The sequence below is a fragment of the Mandrillus leucophaeus genome, unplaced genomic scaffold (assembly GCF_000951045.1).
Source record: "Mandrillus leucophaeus isolate KB7577 unplaced genomic scaffold, Mleu.le_1.0 Scaffold109, whole genome shotgun sequence".
In the NCBI taxonomy this organism is placed as follows: Eukaryota; Metazoa; Chordata; class Mammalia; order Primates; family Cercopithecidae; genus Mandrillus; species Mandrillus leucophaeus.
The window spans coordinates 2,300,529-2,316,689 of NW_012099098.1; the positions used below are offsets into that span (position 1 = coordinate 2,300,529).

At 50.9% G+C, this 16,161-nt stretch overlaps 2 protein-coding genes across 7 annotated transcripts in view; one reads left to right on the top strand and one right to left on the bottom strand.

Moving 5' to 3' along the window:
* The window catches only part of RALGPS1 (Ral GEF with PH domain and SH3 binding motif 1), a 265,288-nt gene that overhangs the window by 99,767 nt on the left and 149,360 nt on the right, over nt 1-16,161 (bottom strand). The window lies entirely within an intron of this gene.
* Nucleotides 4,229-16,161, top strand: part of ANGPTL2 (angiopoietin-like 2) — a 35,955-nt gene continuing 24,022 nt past the window's right edge. Inside the window, exon 1 of the mRNA XM_011988480.1 lies at nt 4,229-4,704. The gene's annotated coding sequence lies outside the window, so the exon portion shown is untranslated. The remainder of the gene's footprint in view (nt 4,705-16,161) is intronic.

Sequence of the window (16,161 nt, forward strand, 5' to 3'; positions counted from 1 at the left end):
AGATCAGGTAATTTAACTGCCTGCTGGAACACAACACAACACAACATTCTTTAGAGGAAGACAAGAAAATACAGAGTGTCTTTAATGTATCATCCACAATGTCCAGTATACAATAAAAAAGTATAGACATGTGAAGAAGCAGGACAATATGACCCATAATCAAGAAAAAAAAAAAAAGGCAGTAAAATCAGACTCACTAATGAGCCAGATGTTGGAATTAGTAGGCAAGGATTTTTAAATGGCTATTATAAATATGTATAGGATTTTCAGAACATGAAAGACAGAATGAAACAGTGGATATAGAATCCCAGAAGAGAAATGGGAACTATAAAAATAAACCAAGTGAAAATTCTAGAACCAAACATTATAGTATCTGACATAAAATACTTTAGATGAAATTAACAGCAGATTAGATGCTGTAGAAAAAAGGTTAGCAAATGTGAAGACAGGAAGGAGAAGTGATCCAAACTGAAGCATGAGACGAGAAAAGATAAATAAACAAATGAAGCTTCAGTGACCTGTGGAAGAACAAGTGTGTAACTGGATTTCTAGAAGGAGAGGGGAGAGATAATTGAGCATAAAAAATATTCAAAGAAATAATGGCTAAAAATTCTCTCCACATCCCCAAATTTAGTAAAAACCATATAAGTCCAAGAAGCTCAGTGAACCCACACGGAATAAATGCAAAGAAAACCACACTTAGTCACATCATGGTCAAACTGCTAAAAAATCAAAGATAACGAGAAAATCTTAAAAGAAGCCAGAAAATAAAAGATCCATTATGGATACAGGAACAACAATAAGGAAAGCAGTTGACTTCTCATCAGAAACAATGTTGGTCAGAAGACAATGGAAAGACATTTTAAAAGTACTGAAGGTAGCAGGGAGTTGGGGGTGGGGTGGGGTGGGGTACGGGAAAGAGTCAGTTTGGGATGTGTGAAGCTTCAAATACCGGTGGCACTCTGACACTGCAAGATACAGCAAAACTGCCCCCTCCCAAGTACATCCCTCTAGAACACAGTATACCTACATCCCCTGACCCACCGCTCCTTATACATACAGAGTCTCCCTGTAGACCATCCCACTGTTTCCAACAGAAAAAAAACTGTAACTGTCAGGAAGGTGGTAAGACATGAAATCATTCTTACCAACTGTGTCACTTACATGAAGAAACTTTGTATTCTACCACCACGTAAATGTCATGCATTTTTCATCCTGATAAAAACTATAAAAAGGAAAGGAAGATTCACTTCTCCTCAAATGCTTTAGTCACAGGACGCTTCTGTCTGATAGGCAAGTGGAAACGTGGGAACGGTGCTCCTCAAGGAGGTCACAGGGACACTGAGATCCAGGAGTCACCAAGTGAGAAGTGTGCTGGAGAGGATCAAGAGGGGAGTGGGGAGAAGTCTGAGGGCAGGAGCAGAAGCAACAGCAGCAATTTCCTGAGCAACCACTAAATGCTGTAGCCAGGCGCAGGGCCAAATGCTTTAGCCCCATCATCTTACTCAATCCTCACAGTAACCCCGGGAGTAGTAGTATCCCCTTTTTTTACAAGTGAGGAAACAAAGTTTCAGAGAGAATAAGAAAGTTGCCCAAGATTAGTGAGAGAGGGGATTTGAGCCCAGGTCTCTTAGACTTTGAGCCATGGTTCTTCATCCTCCTCCAGGCAGCAGTTGGTTTATTCACTCCTCTGCACTGGGCTACACGAAAGGAGGGCTCTACATGGCCTGCACACACCCCTGCCTCAGGGTACTCACAGACCAGTGAAGGAAGTAACAGAAACTACAAGAGCTTTCTGTTGAGCCTTGTACTAAGCAGTGTGCGTTACACTTAACATATCACTTCTTCATTTTCACAACAGCTCACAGCCCTGTGAGGGAGATCCTCATATCACCCCCATTTTGCAGATGAGGAAAGTGAGGGTCAGAGCAACCAAATGGTAGAACTAGAATCCGACTCCTGAGTTCCCCAGTGCCCAGTGCCACTAATTTTGACTGCCCGATGCCACCAGTGGGGCGGGAGGTGTGCAAAGACACCCTGGTTGCTCCTCCTCCACTGAGGGGATCCTAAGAACTTTGAATCGTGAAAACAACTTTCTTTTAGTAACCAAGGGGCTTGTGCTGGGCTTGTTCCCAGAGGGTGCGAAAGTCCTAGGACCTTTGTCTGTAGCTCACATTAATCCAGTCTCCACTCAGTAACTAATGTAGCCTTTAAAAAATAAAACTAACAGTCTCAACACTGTCTTGCTCAAAACCTTTCAGTGGCTCCTTACTGTCTTTGGAATAAAGTACCACCTCTCTAACAAGACCCCATCTTCTCTCCTCTCCTCAGCCACAATGTACTTCTCTCAGCTCCTCTAAAGGGCTCCCTCCAACTGCTCTTGCCTGAGTCTGTCCCAGTTACTAATGCTGTGTAACAAACCACCACCGAAAGTGCGCAGCCGAAAACCACCATCTTATTATACCCATGGGGCCTGTGGGGCAGGAATCTGGAGATGAAACAGTGGAATGGCTGTCTCTGCTCCCCAGTGTGTGGGGCCTCAAAAGGAAGACTCTGCAGCTGACAGTGATGCAGCATCTGGGGTGACTCTCTGACTAGGGGCTAGGATCATCTACAGGCATCTTTCCTTGCTCACGTGTCTGCGGCTGATGCTCCTGTCAGCTGGGACCTACACTGTGTGTGGCCTCTACACCGTGGCTGCTGGACTTCTTAGGCTCCAGCTTGGCTCGGGGCTTCAAAAGACAGTGCCCTGGTGAACAGGGCAGAGACTGCACTGCCTTGCCTTTCCCAGCCTCAGAAGTCAGGTGGTGCCACTTCCACCACATTCCTCTGGTCACAAGCAAGTCACAAACCCTCTTGGCTTCAAGGCGAGGAGCAGGGACCTCACTGCTCCATGGGTGAAGTGTCAGGGTCTCCTTGGGGACTGGGAGAGATTGCTTGGGCCATCTCTGAAAGAAGAATCTGCCACAGGGTTGGGAGGGGTGCCTGGTGGTGGGGAGGATGCCTAGGAGCAGAGAAAGTCCCATTAAAGTTTTTCTCCCAGTTTGTTCCCAAACGTCATCACCACCATTATCACGAAAACCTTTTTAAAAAAGCAAAGATACCACCAGTATTTCACATGTTCTTGTCCAAGCAGAGGGGCAAACTTGTACCCTGGGGCTCCCTTCCTGGTGCCTGCCATCCTCCTACTCTCTGTATCCCCGCAGGGTGCCCGGCAGCAGGCCTGTCCTCCCGCACTGACTGTGCCTTCTCCCAGGCTGCCAGTGCCGACGCGTCTGGAAGCTGCTTGCGTTGTGGGGTCCAGTGCCATCCTCTCCTTTCTTACTCTGATTCTGTCAACGTTCACAGAGCTGCACCTACGTGGCTGGCTCCATGCTGAGGACTCTGCTGGAGTTCCAGTGTTTGTTCCTAGAACAGCCCAACAGGAGGTCACATTTTGATGAAAACACAGGCTAAAGAGGATCACAAAGCAGAGGTCTGGGAGCAGGAGACCCTTGATCCACCCATCTCCAGAGTCCTAAACTCAGTTCAAGGAGGTGTCCTTGACACTGTGCCAAGCTCCGTCCCACGTGACCTCACAGAGTCCTCGCTGCAGCGGTTGCAGGTAGATTACTAGTATTAATTAGCTCATTTACTGATGCATGGAAGGGATGCCCAGAGAGGAGAAGTGAATTAATCAAAGTCACTCAGGTGTGAAGTGACAGCTTTCCTCCAGTGCTGCCTTCACCCTCAGCCTGTGGTAGTTCCACTGTCCTAAGTCACTGCCTCCTGCTAACTTTGAGCAGCTCCGATGCCACAGCTTCTGTGTGGACAGCCTTGGACTCCCTTCCCCAGGGTTTAGAGATGAGAATGAGGCCTCCACGAAGGGCAGTTGATGGGGAGAGGCGCTCTGGGCTGAGCTGCCCCGCCCGCCAGCCTGGGGCTCAATGGGGCAGTGCCCAACGAAGCATCCAGGGGGAGGACCCGCTGCCTGCTGCTCGCACGCGGCTGCACGCACAGCTGGAGCGGATCTAAACCCATTCCCTGAGTCAAAGGGAAAGCGCTCCGCCTCGCAGCACGCGGGAGCTGCCTGAGCTTTGGGGAGAGGGCGGGCCAGGGAGCAGAGCTGGCCAGGCTGCCCGTGCCAAGGAAGGAGGGGGCCTGTCGAGGCCGCCAAAGCGGGCTGGGCGGGAGGGGCCAGGCCAGCTGGGGCTGGAGCTCGTGTGACATCACCGGGCGGCCCGCCTCTGTCTGGGGCTGAGGGGAGGCCCGGAGCCTTTCTGGGGCCTGGGGGATCCTCTTGCACTGGTGGGTGGAGAGAAGCGCCTGCAGCCAACCAGGGTCAGGCTGTGCTCACAGTTTCCTCTGGCGGCATGTAAAGGCTCCACAAAGGAGTTGGGAGTTCAAATGAGGCTGCTGCGGACGGCCTGAGGATAGACCCCAAGCCCCGGACCTGCCGAGTGTGGCACTGAGGCAGCGGCTGACGCCACTGTGAGGGAAAGCAGGTTGTGAGCAGCCCCGCAGGATCCCTGGCCAGTCCTGGCCCCAGCCTCTGCCGGAGCCCTCTGTGGAGGCAGAGCCAGTGGAGCCCAGTGAGGCAGGGCTGCTTGGCAGCCACTGGCCTGCAACTCAGGACCCCCTCCAGAGGCCATGGACAGGCTGCCCCGCTGACGGCCAGGGTGAAGCATGTGAGGAGCCGCCCCGGAGCCAAGCAGGAGGGAAGAGGTAAGGGGCCAGCTCTGCGGCCATGAGAGGCAGGGGCGAGAGGCAGCCGCTGGCCCCGTGGCTAGGGCTTCCAGAACCCTGATCCTCCAGCTGGGGGTGTGTGCAGCTGGATCTCAGAGGGTCACTCCCTGCTATCACTTGGAGCCAAACAAGGCATGTCCGGGGCAGAACCTGTGGACACTGAGTGGTGTTTGGGGGCACGTGATCATGGGCTGGCATCTTGAGGACTTCATGAGTAAGCCTCACTCTCCTCCTTTGGACAAAGGGCCTTTGGGGTGCCGGCCGGCAGCTCCCGGCATGGCAGGGCAGCTGGGAGTGTGCGTGTGTGTAGGTGTGTGCTTAGAGGGCAGCGGACTGAAGAGCTGCAGAAGGCAGGGGTGGCCCAAGGACTTGGGTAGTCACTTTGAGGCTTTGGATTCCTATGCCCCCAGGTCGGGACAATGTGAGGCAAAGGCAAGCGCTGTGCTGAGGCGCTGGGAGCCCCTGCTCAGAGTTACGGGAGCTGGGCTGCCTCTGCTCACACCCTCCAGCTGGCGAGGAGAGCAGAGGCACCCAGCACGGGAAGGGACACATCACCCAGGGGCTGCTGCACTGGATGGTACCCCGGGTCTCCAACTGAATGGATGTGGCCAAGATACAGGGAGGATGCGGCTTCCCTGGTACACCGGCAAGGGGACAGCAGGGGCTCCACATACCAAGTCGCCTGAAAGCTCTAAGTATTAGATAACATTTCCAAACAAATTCTTCACTGATCCTTCCCTTCTCCTTCTGTGATGTGTGTGTCATGGGTCAGCTCTTGCCTCTGCTGTAGGATTATGAGAGCTCCCAGAGGCCAGTTAAGTTACTTGGAAAAGGATCTTCTTTCACCCCAGTCTCTGGGGAAAGTTGAGAATGCCACTTCCGAAGCCGGCCAAATGCTCCCCACATGTATTTTTCCAAATGGAGGCAGAGTAGGGTAGTGCTCATGAGCTGGCTTCAAATCCCAGCTCTTCTACCTACTAGCCAATGGCTCTGGCAGAACACGTAGCCTTTCTAAACCTCAGTTTTCTTATCTGAAACGGGATAATAGTGCCCAGGTGGTAACAATGGCCAGAGAACAACAGCTAACACTTATATTGCACTTACTCTATGTCAGACTCAACTTGTAGAATCCTCAGGACCACCCTATAGCACAGGCATTATTATTTATCCCCATTTTACAGGTGAAGAAACTGAGGTAAAGTAATGTGCCCACGGCTACATGGCTAGTAAGTGCCAGGACCAGGACTCGAACCCAGTGGTGTGGCTCCGGAGCCACTCAACCACACCCTACTGCTTTCTAGGAGAAAGCCAGGCGCCCATGCCTAGGAAGGCCTTGGCTTAGTGCCTGGTGTGCAGCAAACCCTGAGCAAACCTTGGTCACTGATAGTTACAAACCACAACAATCAGGATTGGCACAGAGGGAAGGGAAGAGCAGAGACCTGAATTTTTTTTTTTTTTTTTTTTTTTTGAGGTGGAGTCTCGTTCTGTCACGCAGGCTGGAGCGCAGTGGCGCGATCTCGGCTCACTGCAAGCTCCGCCTCCTGGGTTCACACCATTCTCCTGCCCCAGCCTCCCGAGTAGCTGGGGCTACGGGTGCCTGCCACCACACCTGACTTATTTATTATTATTATTATCATTTTTGTATTTTTACTAGAGACGGGGTTTCACCATGTTAGCCAGGATGGTCTCAATCTCCTGACCTCGTGATCCATCCACCTCAGCCTCCCACAGTGCTGGGATTACAGGCATAAGCAACTGCACCCGGCCAGAGACCCAAATTCTTTCCCTGTTCTGGACATATCCTGCTAGAGTTTTCAGAAAATCACACAAGACAGAGATAATACTGTGGCTACTACCATGGTCCACACTGGAGGGCTTTGCAGGAGCCTGAGGAGAGAGGGGGTTTTACGTCTGGGGTTTGGGTTTGAGGCCACCTGCAGCGTGCCTGCATCCTAGAAGTCCATACTAAGAAAAAGTGCAGACATATTAACAAAAGGATCCAATACCAACTTTACAGGAGGAAGGTCATCCTGCTTCCCACATGGGCACTGCCTGTCTGCCTACTGATTTCCCCACCAGAACCACAGGGGATAAGAAAATGCAGCTACCTTAGTGCTGTGGGAAGCTCACAAAACCAGGAGGATCCATAGTCAGGTCTGCCCCGGAGTTGCAGAGGAAGAGGCGAGGAATAGCCATCACCAAGTCTGGCACTATGGTGGCCATGTCTGGTGGATCTTACACCAGACAATACTGAAACATCTTAGCCCAGGAGCGGAGCTTCTGTCCTGCGGCCCCCTGAGGTTCCAGTGCTCTTGGAAGCATTTTGAAAAGGTGACATCAAGTATTTTGCTCTCTAGCACAAGGCCTCTGGGGCTACTGAAGCCACAGGTTTCCCTGCTACAGTCTGGAACCATGGTGGCTCACTGTCTTCTCTGGGTAGCTCAGACTGAGCAGAGGCTCTGACTGACTTCATGAGCCTGGCAAAAAAAAAAAAAAAAAAAAAAAATGGGACTACTTACTTAATGAGGCAGTCTGGGTGGAACAGACAAAAATGTGTAACGCACATGGTCCAGCAGGGGACTACATGTTATTGCTAAAGCTCACGGGCAGAGCAAATAAGCTGTTCCTCCATCTGGCCCTCCATCCCCCAGTGATTTAGGAAGTACCCACTGGGCTAAGTAAGGCACATACATTATGTCATGTCATCCTCATCACAACACTACATGGTAGGTTCTAGTTTTAGCATTCCATTTTACAGATGGGAAAATTAAGGCTCGAGAGGTTAACTTGCCCAAAGTCACACAGTTACGTGATTATGTGCAACTGGAACCCAGCTCTGTCTAGCTCCAAAGTCCCTGACTTCCTCTCACTTCAGTGCCTCAAGATGCCTCAACTTCTCTTCTCCTCACTGTCACTGGGTCCCTGCCCAGTGTCCTCAGCGGCCACATCTGCTCTGGTTGCTGTTCTATCGAATGCTGAACCAAACCCTCTGAAAACCTTGGGCTTATCAACTTTAGCGCACCCCTTGCTCTTCATGGAAGCCTACCTCTGAGGCAAAATAGGCATGACTGTTACCCTTAGAGATGAGCCTCAGCACACTTAGAAGGGTACCTGTGGTAATACGGTCAGGGACAAGAGGAACTGAGCTTCGAAACCAGGTTGGCTGACTTGTTCCACGTGCCTGGGTGCTCTGCGATACTGTCTCACCACATCAGCCCCAGGAAACTCCGTCCCCAGCTCAGTGGGCGCAGAGCCTCACTGGTCCATGTGACTTAGATACTATTGATGTGCTTTCTACATCCGTACTTGGAGGCTTCTTTAGGACTGAAGAATCAGAGCTCAGGTCATCATCTACACTGGGCCACACCTGAGCAATTTCTGAAAAAACATCAGGGAGATGGCAACGGGTAGCTACAATAGAACAAACATAACAGACAGCAGCCCTGCCAAAGCAGGTACATTCAGCATCTGGCCTCTCTGAATCACAGCCCATTTAATCTGGAATGGTCTCAATTGACAGCAGGCAGATGGGGGAGGGGCTCTGCTTCATACAGCCCACAGCCCAGCAGGACTGGGCAGACGGTAAATAATCACACACACACACACAACTGTGTGAAAGCTGTAAAGAGGTGGCACAAGGAGCTAAGAGGGTCCTCAAGGTGGGTGGTGCTGCCCCATCTTACAGAAGTGGAAACTGGGGGTCAAGGTGCAGCACCTCTCCCATGGTCTCTCCACTCACGGGCCAAAAAGCGAAGATTGAAACCCAGACCTGTGCTGGTCCCACCCCAGCCTGCTGCCATCCTGGACCACCACACTGTGGCAATCTCAAGAAAGAATCAATTCATTGAATGGCATTTCTTTTTTGTGAATTTATATAAAACACCCCAAATAGAAGAGTTATTCAGCCACAGGCAGCTTGGAGTTTGTGGTGATACACAGGTCATGTCAGAAGCCTCATTCTGGGGGTAGTTTCTATGACAAAGCTGTGTTCTTTCACATGGACTGTAAGCCATATGACTGAGTGTTGGGGGTTAAAACATTATGATGGCCTGTTACATGTACACATCAATCATGAGCCACATTTTGGTCCCAGGAATGTTAAAATGTTGGGTGTGGCAGGAGAATCGCTTGAACCCAGGAGGCGGAGGTTGCAGTGAGCTGAGATCGCGCCACTGCACTCCAGTCTGGCGATAGAGTGAGACTCCATCTCAAAAATAAAAAAATAAAATGTTGGGTGTGGGAAGCCAGGCCTCTCACAACTGAGCTATTGTGTCAGTCCATTCTCTGCTGAAATCAGCCTGTCTGGGGCCAGCAGCCCCAGAGCCTCAGCATCCCACTGCTGCCTAGTTGTCCAGACAGGCAGTACCAAGACCACCAAGGAAAAGCCCAGAATGGACTCTGTTCTTATCTTCAAGAGATGCCTGAGGACCTGCCCAGCTCCAAGAATCCTTAAAGTCCTGCCTGAGGTGGTCCCACTCCTACCTCCATGAGGGAGAGGTTGTGTCTGTCTCAGTTACTGCCAAATCTCTAATACCCACTCAGGGCCAGGCAGGAAAGAGATCTGTGGAATGAATGAATCAATGAAGCAAGCCTCAGACCCAGGCTCTCAAGCAAGCAAGCTTCTCTACCCCAAGGTGCCACACCATTCCCCTCTCTGTTGTCCAGCCAAGGGCTTTTCTGGGGTTAGGTCAGGTGCCCCACAGCCCCCCAAGTTTCCCCATCTGGGCACGTATCTCTTTGCAAAACAAATGCCTAGTCTCTGTCTCACCTACTACCGTGGACCCCTTGAGGGTAAGGACCTCACCCACCTTGTTCCTGTTCTACCTCCAGCCCCTGGCACAGTGGCTGGAAGAGGAGAAATGATTGGGAAATACGTGATATGAATAAGTTCCTGTTTAGTAACCTAGGTGCCATCCTGGATACTGGGTATTCAGAGGAGGAATCTGCCCTGGCCCTGCTTTTTTTTTTTTTTTTGAGACGGAGTCTCGCTCTGTTGCCCAGGCTGGAGTGCAGTGGCCGGATCTCAGCTCACTCCAAACTCCGCCTCCCGGGTTTACGCCATTCTCCTGCCTCAGCCTCCCAAGTAGCTGGGATTACAGGCGCCCGCCACCTCGCCCGGCTAGTTTTTTGTATTTTTTAGTAGAGACGGGGTTTCACCATGTCAGCCAGGATGGTCTCGATCTCCTGATCTCGTGATCCACCCGTCTCAGCCTCCCAAAGTGCTGGAATTACAGGCTTGAGCCACCGCGCCCAGCCGGCCCTGCTTTTTTTAAAGAAGCTGTAGTCAGGAGGGAGATAACCAGATGAGTACAATCGGAGTCTTGGGTGTTGGGTTGGAAGCAGCCACAGCTGCACTTGTGAGCTGAAGGAGGGAGGGAGGATCTCACTGAATGGATGGCTTCATAGTGAGGTCAATTTAGGAAGACAGGCAGGCATCAGCCAGGACAGTGGGGGAAGGTAGTCGAGGCAGGAAGCACAGCACGTGCAAAGGCAGGGAGGCATGACAACACAGGGTCTGTTTTTAAGCAGGACACTGACACGATCAGATGGGGGTGTCAGAGAGACAGCCCTAGAGCTGCATGCAGCGTAGACTGCAGGGGAGAGAGCACCCAAAGGCAGGGAGGCCCATTAGAATTGTGTGGTTAAGAAACCTGGCCCTGGAGCAGACAAATCTGGTTCTGGGCCCAGCTCCACCACTTCGTAGCACCATGACCCTGGGCAAGTGACTTCATCCCTTACCTCTGTTTGCTCATCTGTGAAATGGGGATAGTCATAGCCCCTGCCTCAAAGAGCTACCGGGATCAGTGAGGCAGACACAAAAATTGGTTGTCCCAGTGTTTGAGGAACAAGTCCATCCAAACAGCCACGGTGGCCCTGGTGCCAACTTCTCAGCCAGACCCAGAAAAGCAGCTCTAGGCAAGGCCTGGATTTCCCAAGAAAGCCACCCTGGGGCAGTGCTGTCCACCCAGCCCTTGACTTCTCCCTCTTGTCTAGGGCTTTCCCAGTTGTAGGGCTCCAGAGCACACTAGGCGCTGCCGGAAACGCAGCAGCCAACTCAGAAGCTGGACTCTGAAATGGCTTCTGCAGACTCTTCCCCGCCTCTGTTCTGTTGGCCGAGGCTCCTGGCACAGAGGGCTCGGTGCACAGACTTTGGGGGAATCTCAAAATGGTTCCCAAATAATGCACTGTGAAAAAGTAACAGCAGTGTCCTTGTCCCCCTGGCAAAGGCAACCAGCTCCCCCACTCCCTAACCACATCCCCCTCTACTCTATGATCTCATGGTGTGACCATAACCCGCCTCCTCCATGAACTGCTCCTGGAGCCAGCAACTCACCAATGGCAGGAGCACAGGAACCCAAAGCACCAGGCAGATTCAAACCCCCAATGCTACTCCTCCAGGCAAATCTCTTACCCTGCTTCTCTGACTCCTGACTCCCATCACCCATGACCAGGTAGTAGCAATACACAATGGCTGGCTGGATGGGAAGGCTAAATGGGTGGGTGATGGAGGGCTAGATGGATAATAGATAAATGATAACAGATCAATGGTTGTATGAAAGCTGAACTAGAAGGGTTTGGGAATTGGCTCCAGACTCCCCGGGTGCCTTCTGGTAGGGAACGATTCATAGCATCCTCAGCTGGGAGGGGAGGGCAGTTGGGGATCTGGTTATGCCCTCCCTGGCCTCCAGGCTGATGGTGAATCATCCAGGACAAACGATGCACAGTCCTTTCACCAGGTTCTCCAAGGTGAGGGTGTCACGGCTCATCCCAGATACCCATTTTGGGGTCGTAATTACCACTCGCATGATCAAGCAGCTCTTTCCAACATTCAACAAAACACACCCTTGTGCTGACCTGAAAACTATTTCTACTTAGTCAATAGTGAGTAAGATGAAAGCTGCATCTCAGCCATTAAACAAGCAAGCACCTTTTATTCATACTGGTTGAAGAGACAATCTTGATGCAAGTCAGGGTTTGGACCTAGCAGTTGACAGCTAAATCCCAGTTTTGATATTTACTTCCACGTGACCTTGAACAAGAGACCTAACCTTTCTAGACCTGGGTTTCCTCTACTGCCAAATGCAGACATAATGCCTTTCTCCTAGGTAATGGGACCATATAGTTTGTTGCTCAGTCAGGACAATATTGAGAGTGAAAAGGGGGTACTATTAATAATTACATAAGACCGCGACCAGCCTGGCCAGTGTGGCAAAACCCCGTCTCTGCTAAAAATACAAAAATTAGCCAAGCGCGGTGACAATCCTAGCTGCTCAGGAGGCTGAGGCAGAACTGCTTGAAACAGGGAGGCAGAGGTTGCAGTGAGCCGAGATTGCCCCACTGCACTCCAGCCTGGGTGATGAGAGTGAAACTCCATCTCAATAATAATAATTACGTAAGACAACAGACCTCAACCGGGGCCAACCAGGAGGTATGGTCCCCTACTCATAGAGCTATTAAGAGCCAGTGAGATAGAGTGCAGGTGGGCACCCAAGTTCACAGCAAACAAATGACAGCCATTATTACAATACTACCGGTCACGTGATCAGCTGGGCCTTTTCCTTCATCTGGATCCTTCCCACATCCTGGATTACCAATTGGTTTGGATACCTCCCTACCAGCACATCATACATTTCAACAGCTTTAGTAGGAACACCTGCTAGCTAATGTTGATGTTTTCATCTGTCTTCTGTCCTGATGATAGGTTCACAAACTTGATTCCTGCTCAGGTCCACCAGACTCACTCAAGCACAGCTCAGGCTTCTAGCTTCCCAGAACCCTGACTTCAGGGGCCAGCTGGCAGTTCCAGATTCCCTGACTGTCTTGGCAGAGGCCTGCTTCTCCAGCCTCCTGCAGTGCTGGGATGCCTCTTCTGGCGGGGACCCATAATTGGCCTTCATCTGTGATCACAGACCAATGGGCAGTGCTGACGGGAGGGCGGGTGGTAAGGGGCTGGTTCTGTAAGTCCTCCAGGCAGGACTACAACCTGGACTGATGATGAAACAACTCCTGAGATCCGGATTTAATTTGGAGGCTTCTCCGGGATTTGCAGGCCTAAGAATGGCAAGAGCACTCCTGTCGTCCTCCTGCCTAGAGGGTCAGAGAACAATCTCTTTTGGGTTTCCTGTCACTTTGGCACTTTGGTTTCTCTTTATTTATAGTACGGTATCTTTGGGGGTTATTCTGGGGTCTGTTAGTGGCTCTGCTACTTAGTAATTTGTGATTTGGGCAAATGACTCACGATCCTCAAATCTCAAGAGTTTCCTCAACTGCAAATAGGGATAAACGTCAGCTTTGCTGTTAGCCTTAAAAGCATCTTTGTGGGCATTAGAAAACTGCTGCAATATAAATATAAAAAACATAAAGACTATGAATGTGAGTTGTGCCCCCTTAAGTTACACAGGGCACAAGTGGGGCCACCATGCATGGCGGCCCTCAAATAACAGGCCACCTTCCAAGGGCTGTTGGGAGGATTAAGTGAGATAATGCATATAAAGTGCTTGAGCCATAGTGACAAGTAGTTGTTGTTATTCTTTTTATTACTGGAACTTTTCTCATTTCTAACCTTTGGGGTGAACTCAAAAGAGGATCCCAGGCCAGCAGCTTCTGCTACAGGGCAGAATACACAGCTCCATCTTATGAAAATGACAGCTCTTCGGCCAGGCATGGTGGCTCACGCCTGTAATCCCAGCACTTTGGGAGGTCGAGGTGGGCAGATCACAGGGTCAGGAGATCGAGACCATCCTGGCTAACACGGTGAAACCCCATCTCTACTAAAAATACAAAACAATTAGCCGGGCGTGCTGGTGGGTGCCTATAGTCCCAGCTACCTGAGAGGCTGAGGCAGGAGAATCCCTTGAATCCGGGAGGCGGAGCTTGCAGTGAGCTGAAATCGCACCACTGCACTCCAGCCTGGGCGACAGAGCAAGACTCGTTTCAAAAAAAAAAAAAAAAATGACAGCTGTTCCCACAAAGCTGCTCCTTGCTTGGGCTGTAGCACCACAGTGGTGAGAGGGATGTGGACACATGATGTGTGGCCCCACCACATCAGGCCAAGCGGCGACACTCAGAGGCAGCCCACCGGAGACTGGGTGGGACCCAAGGCCTGGAGAGGCTGCCTCCCCGTGTGCAAAGGCTGTCACGTGGCACAGTCACACCAGCCTCACTTGTGGGGAAGGAAAACCTGTGCGTGATGGAAACTCCTCACAATACAATGTGGAAAAGCAATTTTAAGAATCGTTTTTATTTTAATTCTGAAGCCAAGGAAAACAGTTGGATTTGCTTTTCTTTGTTGGACACAGGAAAAAAGTGAGGAGCATCATTTTGATGGAGTTGAGTTCTTCTCCAGTCCTAAGATGGCTGGAATGCCGGGGTTGGGGCGGGGGGTGTTTTTTCCCTTAAGATGCAATTAGTTGAATAAATATCAAGAGAGCAAAAGTAAACAAACTTATTACTGCCCATTAAGAACCGCCAAACTGGCAAAAAACTGCTGGGGGGAAGGGAGGAATTGGGGTTGGAGTCTTGGACTCCAAGGAAAATAAATGACTCTGAGGCTCAAAGAGAAGCCCAAAGAGCATGGCCCTTGGTATCAGGCTGACCCAGGTCCTAGGCTCAGGCAGCTTTGGCTGTTATCTGCTGTGTTCTTGGGCAAGTCACCAAGCCTGTCCGGGTTGCAATGTCTCCGTTGATAAACCCGGGGTGAGTAACAACCCACTGGATTACCTGGGACAAAGTATGTCAGGCGCCCAGCACAGTGCCCTGTTCCCTCCCTTCATTCCTGTAATCCAATCAGTTCCGAGTCACCCCACTAAGCTCAGGCCCCACAGAGGTATAACAGGACTCAGAATCAACACAGTTTCAAGAGGTCCCACTGCTAGCAACGTGACCTCAAGTCAGCTACCCCCACACCTTTCTGAGCTTCAGTTTCCTTAGCCTAGAAATGGGCATAACACTAATAAGTCACTCTGAGTGTTGCAATGATTAAATGAGAGAATGTGGATGTGAAGGGCCTGGAAGCCCTAAAGCCCTGTGCAAGGCTTAGTCGAGGAGATGGTGTGAGTGCTTGGCACGCTGCCTGGCCTATGCTCAGCATCCTTACTGTTGCTGGTTTTGCTTCAGCTTTGTTGTTCCTGCTATCGTAATGCTAACACATTATTCCAATCTCCTGCTTCTGATGTGCTTCCATGCTGCTCACCTAGTGTGCAAGGTGGGTTGGATCACCCCATTTCACAGAAGAAACTCGGCCTTTTAGGTCCCAAGTGCAATGGCAAGAACTCTGCCAGGGAGCCGTGAGAGCCCATGTTTGGGAGAGGATAGAACTCAACCATAAATAGTGTAGCCCTCTCAAATCTGGAGGTCCAGGAAGGTTTGGAAACCAGCCTTGCCTTGCAGCCAGGTTGCCTCCTGGGCCTCTGGCAGTTTCTTGGCCACAGTGGAGCCCCGCGCCCACATGGGCACAGAGAGGTGTTTGTCACCCACTGCCTCAGGTAAGCAGCCTGAAGAAGGCGGTGGCCCTGCAGACGTGCCCTAGCCCAGGGTCCGGGGCGGCTCCTCCCCATTGTTCTGGGGTGGGTGTGGCCACTAGCACAGGGGCAGCCAAAGCACTGTTGGAAACCAGGCAAACACTTCCAAACTCAGCTGGGTTTCCACTGACGTCACTGCAGCCCCACCTCCTAGCAGAGCCCAAACCAGAAGCTCCCGCACACCTTTCTCTGCCTGGCCTCAGAGAGGCCTGAGCAGGCCACAGGAATCACGCTTGGGCTTTGTCATTTAAGTGGAAAACAGCTCAGCAGGGCCCCAGAGAGCACAGGGTCTCTTGTAACTGCTCACTGGCTGGTACAAGGTGGAGCCCAGACGCAGGGTCCTCATTGGAGAAGCCCCCAAAGGGGTTCAGGGAGGACAAAATCTGTAAGTCCTGTGTCATACTTGTTATTTTAGCATAGATTAATGTGAAATCAGAAAGTAGTGATGCTAACATCCAGATTAAATACATGTCTGTGTCATCGTTCAGAGTTAGCGGGTTCGAATCCATCAGACCAGGGTTGTTGAGCCCTGGTTCTGCCACCTTCTAGCTTTCTGATTTCGGGCAAGTCACTCAGCCTCATTGAGTCTCAGTTTCCTCATCTATAAAATGTAAACAGCAACAGTATCTACCTTAAAAGGAGATTATAAGAATATGGGAAAGTGGAAAACACTTGCAAAATGTTTAGTACACGGTCAGGTATATAGTGGACCTCGGTCAATGGATGTTACTAACAAATACATACGTAGGCCCTCCTCTGCACAGCTCTGACCTCCTCAGGCAGTCACTTGTCCATGGGATCCCCGCCCCAGTCTATCCCTCTTTCCAGCACTCCCAGCTGCTCAGCATCTGTTGGCAGGCATGTCTTGTCATTCCATCAACAAATATTTATTGAGCTCCTATGTATTTCAGGCCAC